A 6,407-nucleotide genomic window follows, 5' to 3' on the forward strand; every position below is an offset into this window, starting at 1 on the left:
AAATAAATAAAATCTTAAAGAAAAAAAAAAAGTCAATACTGTTGCTAAGTAGTTCCCAAGAGGAGGAGACACACCCCTCCACACAGTGCCGCAGGGGGAAGCAGCAGGATCAGTCAGGTGGCAGAAGGAGCAAGGGGAAAGCATGGCTCAAAGACTTTATTCTGGTTTTTGAAGGAAGAAACAGGCAAGGTAAATCAAGCAAACTAAGCAAATTTAGGAATGGATAGTTTGACTAATTTTGGTAGGCTTCAGATTATAGTAGTGATCCCTAGTTGTCCTGTACCTAGATCTAGGGTGATTTAAGTCAGGGAGATAATGTTCCTGACTGCTGGAGTCTGAAAATGAGACAGAGGAATAGCTGGAGGGATTGACTGGTTTGCATATCAGATGCATGCTCACAGGCAAGTTGTTAGCTGTCTCTAGGAATTAGCTAACCCCTCCCCAGGTCCACAGGGCTCCCTAAATTGTCAAAACATCGTAAAATACAAACAGCAAAAACCATGATTAGTAGATTTCTATTCTCTTTACAGTTACCCATCATATCTATGTTAGATATGGAAGGGCACACTTAAAGCATTTTGCTGCTTGCCGCAAGTAAAGCTGGCAAAGATCAGCATGTATTGAAGTTAGTTAGTTTGTATTCATCTGAAGCTTATCTATTGCTACTGTAAGATGCCAATTCCTCCCAAGGGCTATTTGCTTTCACAAGTGCATTTGTTAACTGACAGCAAAGCCCAGTGAAATTATTTGTTGCATATTGAATACACTCCCCATTACAAGTACTAATGAAAAGCTATACCTTTAAGAATCATATGTGGGAAAAGAATTAAAAAAAAAAAAAGAATCATATATGGAAACCAGGAACACTGGGCATAGGAAACTTTGCAAACACAAGGGCAAGGACACCCGAGAAATGTTCTAAGACATCCAGACATAGTGCCCACGTAAGATAAGTTGCAAAAAGTTCCTTATTCTTGTTGATTGGTTCATAAAGTTAAATCATTTGCTTTTGAGCTGAGAGCTAACACTGTTCACAAATTGATGGCAGACACCATGTTTTCCCCAGAGTAGTCCAAGTGGCAGAGGCAGCTTGGGCAGGAAGAGCGGGGCAGAAGGGACACAGTGAATCACGAGAGGGCCTCCAGACTCCCTGTAGAAACTGAAAGGCTAATTCAAAAATCTATATGGAAATGCAAGGGATCCTGGAAGCCAAAATAACCTTTAAAAACAAGAACAAGTCCTGAATTCAAATGTTACTATAAAGCTACAGTAATCCTTGTGTAAAATAAATTTATGGATCAACGAATACAACTGAGAGTTAAGAAATAACCCATACATTTATAGTCTATTGACTTCTGACAAGGGTGTGAAGACCAATCAATGGGTAAAAAATAAATTTTAACAAATAGTCTTCAGACAACTGAATATCTACATGCACAAAAATACATTTGGACCTTCTACTGCACATTATTCACAAAAATCCACTCAAAATACATTACAGACTTAAATATAAGAGCACAAGTATAAAAGGTTTAGAGGAAAACAGATGCAAACCTCCGTGCCTTGATTTAGACAGTGGTTTCTTAGATACAAAACCCAAAGCACAAGCAAGAGCAATAAAAAAGATAAATTAGACTATATTAAAATTAAAAACCTTATGCTACCAACAAGAAAACTGAAAAACAACCTAGAGAATAAGAGAAAGTATTTGAAAATTACATATCTGATAATGGACTTTTATACATCTACAATATATAAAGATCCCTTATTACTCAATAATAAAAGGAGAACTGAATTTAAAAATGGGCAAAGAACTTGAGTAGATATACCTCCAAAGAAGGTATACAGATGGACAACAAACACATAAAGGATAGTTTAACATCAGTAATTATTAGGAAAATGTATCTTAAAACTGCATGAGATACTAATTCACAGCCATTAGGATGGTTATCAAAGAGATACACAGTAATGAGTATTGACAGTGATGTGGAGAAGTTTAATCCTCATTGATTGCTGGTAAGAATATAAAATGGCACAGCCACTTTGGAAATATTTTGGTAGTTCCCCCAAATGTTAAGTAGTGACCATAAGACCTAGCATTTCCATTCTACGTGTATACATAAGATAAATAAAATATATGTCCACACAAAAATTTGTACATGAATATTCAGAGTAGCATCATCCAAAATAGAAAAAAATGGAAGTATCATGCATGCCCTTTAACTAAAGAATAGATAAATAAGGTGTGGTATACCTATCTAATAGAGTGTTATTTGAAAATAAAAAGGAGCAAGTTACCAATACATGCTACAATACAGATGGACCTTGAAAACATTATGGTAAGTGAAAGGATCCTGTTTCAAAGAGCCACATATTCCATGATTCTATTTTTTAAATGATATTGTTTGTTTGTTTGTTTGTTTTTGAGAGAGCACAAGCAGAGGGAGAGGGACGAGTATATGCCACATCGAGCACAGAGCCCAAAGTGGGGCTTGATCCCAGGACCCTGAGAGCATGACCTGAGCTGAAATCAAGAGTCAGATGCATAAATGACTGAGCTACCCTGTCCCCCCTCCAGGATTCCACTTATAAAAATATATTCAGAATAGGTGAATCTATAAAGACAGAAAGTATATGAGCCTAGTGCCCAGGGCAGGGGGATGGGAGGGATGAAGGATTATGAAGTGAATGTTAATGGATATGGCTTTATTTTGGAGTTAATAAAAATATTCCAAAGTTAGATTGTGGTGATACCTGTACAGCTATGTCAATATACTAAACACCATTGAATTGTAAATTTCAAATGGTTAATTTAATTGTGTCAATTATAGAACAATGAGGATGATAAAAAGTTACATAGGGGCGCCTGAGTGGCTCAGTGGGTTAAAGCCTCTGCCTTCGGCTCAGGTCATGATCCCAGGTCCTGGGATGGAGCCCCGCATGGAGCTCTCTGCTCCGCTGGAGGCCTGCTTCCTCCTCTCTCTCTCTCTGCCTGCCTCTCTGCCTATTTGTGATCTCTGTCTGTCAAATAAACAAATAAAATCTTAAAAAAAAAAAGTTACATAAAAATGCAATGGAAATTAATATGTGAACATATACTGTTGTACTGAAATTGTATCAGAACGGGCTCCTGGGTGGCTTCGTCAGTTAAGCACATGCCTTCAGGTCAGGTTGTGATCCCAGGGTGCTGGGATCGAGTTCAATGCAGGGCTCCCTGCTCAGCGGGGAGCCTCCCTCCCCCCCTCTCTCTGCCTGCCTCTTTGCCTACTTGTGATCTGTTTATAAAATAAGTAAATAAAATCTTTTTTAAAAAGTAGTCATGAGTTTGGCAGTTGTTTACCGATCCAATTTCTCTAACTTTTAAAGGAACCTAAAATGAGATCACCAAGTTCTTCCACAATTTTCTGCCAGACGTGATGGTAAGCAAAGTTAAAGATGGTCTCTTTCACAACTGACAGGAGATCCTGATCTACTTAGAAAAATCACTGATGTTATAAGAGCAATCTCCCTCAGGCCCAGTGATCTATTGCTGAGGAAGAGTAACCCATCATTCTCACAGCACATGTTTCTGGGAAGTACTTGATATGACTCATTTCTACATCTGAGTCACATTTTTTCCCAATAAGCTCAACCTCTGTTGCATCCAGTGTTAGAAGTAAAGGGATAATGATACACAATAATAGAAATATTTGGTATCATGCCTCTTTTGATTTCGGAACTAAAAATAAGAAATGGAAGGTGGAGATAATAATGAATCTTCAAATATTCAAATATGGTGTGATAACAATATTTAAAGCCAAGGAATGTGAACACAGATAAAAATAATTGCATTAATAATTTGTAGTTTTAGGTGCCCACATGGGGCAGAAACTATATAAAATTGCATGTGACCCTCAAAACAACTGGGCAAAGATATGAGTGAAGAAACATGAAGGTTTACGCATAATGCTTAAAATCTCTGCAGTTTATCAGCAAAACATAGACCCGAAATAAAATAAATCATCCCCAGTTCATATCATATATATGTAATATATATAAAATAGATATGTATGCATATGATATACATGCATATAAGGCACATATCATATTGCTATTACTGTATATGGTCGAGTATCTTGATAAGCAGTGATTAATGTTTCACATCAGTTTACGATTTTTGAAATTTATTCACCAAGGCTTAAAGATGGTAAGTGGCTTGGTACAATTTAACCAGGTAGTTAGATGAGAACCAAGACCATACTCAAATTTAAGGCTTCTGCTGAAAGGGCATTTAAAAATATGTCAAGGGATTTCTGTAGTATAACTCCTTGCAACTGATGAATACTGAGATTTCTGTACCAGGTCAAGGAGCTAGAATCCTTTGTTAAATTTCTTCTTTCCCATCTTGGTATGGTTTCACTCTAGGTGTTAGAATTGTGAATTGCATTAATTGACATTCACTTTGATTTTCTATCTCTTCCAATTTGCCCCTCTCTTATCCAGAAGCTGATCACTAAAGCAGAGTATATATATTCAAGTGAACTGGGAAGTTGAATAATTATGCGTCGGAATCAGAACCCCAGTCTTTGGGGAGGTCGATAATAACCTAACCTGACCCACCAATTTTTCTTTTCAAAATATCCACCAAGTAATTCTGTTCAACTCTCTGCTTCACTTAAGTGATACAGATTTGAAACAAGCTACAACTGCCTACTTTATAAAAGTACTTCCTCTGAACTACTGCTTCCATAATCTAAAAGGAGCCACCTTTCAAAGAATGTCTACAGTGATGAACTCCACCAATTTAAAAGTGAGAGAGTATAGCAGTGTGTCAATGAGAAAGGAATAAGAAAAGAAAGTCAAGGAACACTTAGGATTTATGAATTTTATATTCAGGGTTTTTACTGTTTTGGATATGTTGGCTCGCTTCTTTCTTTCCTGTCCCCAAACTCCCCAGCAACATAATGATGCATTGTTCCCAGTTTGAAACACACAGTATGCTTATGGTCATTATAGTATTGCAGACGACATCATTTTAAATATTTTCTTTAAAAAGTTCTTTTGTGTTCTGTTACTTTGCCTGCTTTAATTTCACTCTTTTCCTTTTCCTTTTAATGGTTAAGTCTTTCAAGGGAAATGGAGTGCTAGTAAATATTGCCAATTTCAGTACCTTACCCCCTTGGACACAATGGCCAGGGGCAGACATGTGACCCCAGTGAGGCCAGTTTAAAATTATTTTTTGAGACTATTCTAAAGGGAGCTGGGAGAAAAGTGCATTTGCTCTGCAAATCTAGCGAATTTTGGCTCTCCCTGCAAACACTGCTCCTCCTACAGCCCTTCTAAGTCTTACATTCCAGCCTTCTCCTTTGTTCAAGGTCAATGCTCCCTCATCTCTTCCCTCTGCACTTTACCGTAGCACCAGCTTCAGCAGCTTCCCCCTTTATTGGATTATTTCCATCACTATGCAAACATACTTTCATTCTTCCCCCCAAATATCTCTTAGCCCACTTCACCCTTTGTCTAGTTCTTCCATGTCCTTGCTCATCTTCAGAGAAAACTGCTTTGAAAATGTTTGTGTTCATTGTATCAGATCCTTCTTTTCTTATTCTCTCTTCAATTCACTCAAGTCTGTTTTCTTTGCCACTCTTCTCAATGTCACCAGTGACAAGTCAAGTTATTCTTGACTTCTTTCTTTTTCAGCATTCCTTATGCAACCATCAGACAATCCAGTTTGTTCTACCTTCTAAAGAGATCTCCCATGCAACCATTTCTCATGCTCATTAACCTGGTGCAAACCACCACCACCATCTCTCCACCAGTATGGCAGACACCAGCCCCATGGTCTCCCAGCTTCTATCTGCCCCAGCACTGTGGACAGGGTTTGGGTTCAACACTGCAGCAAAATGATCTTGTTAAGTAAAACCATATCCTTCCTCCACTCAAAACCCTCCAATAGCTTCGTACCTTGCTCAGAGTAAAAGCTAAAATCCTGACGATGGCTTGTAAGGCATTACAGCCTCTGTGCCTCTCCTCAGCCCTTCCCCTCTCTGACCCCAGCCCTATCTGCTCACCCATCGGCTCCGGCGCTCCAGTCACACCAGCCTCCTGCTGGTCTGCCAACACACCTACCAAGCTTCTGGCCTGAGTTCTTTGCTCTCTGCTGGAACAGTTTCCGCAAATAGCTTCAGAGCCAACTTTCTCATCATCTTCAAGTCTTCTCTCACACGCTGCCTTCCCAGTGAGACTTTCTGAGTTGGTTTGCTAGAGCTGCCAAAGCAAAGTATCACAAAACGTATGGCTCAAACAGTAGGAATTGATTGTCTTGCTGTTCTGGAGGCTAGAAGTCCCAAATCAAAGTGTCACCAGGGTGGTTCTGTCTGAGAGCCGAGAAGGAAGATTTTTGTTTCAGGCCCCTCTCCTCAGTGTAG

At 38.8% G+C, this 6,407-nt stretch overlaps 1 pseudogene; it reads right to left on the minus strand.

Annotated features, from left to right (window-relative positions):
- Positions 1–430: 430 nt before the first annotated feature.
- On the minus strand, positions 431–6,185 carry LOC131820674 (COP9 signalosome complex subunit 3-like; annotated as a pseudogene).
- Between the last annotated feature and the right edge of the window lie 222 nt (positions 6,186–6,407).

The sequence above is a fragment of the Mustela lutreola genome, chromosome 18 (assembly GCF_030435805.1).
Source record: "Mustela lutreola isolate mMusLut2 chromosome 18, mMusLut2.pri, whole genome shotgun sequence".
NCBI lineage: Eukaryota > Metazoa > Chordata > Mammalia > Carnivora > Mustelidae > Mustela > Mustela lutreola.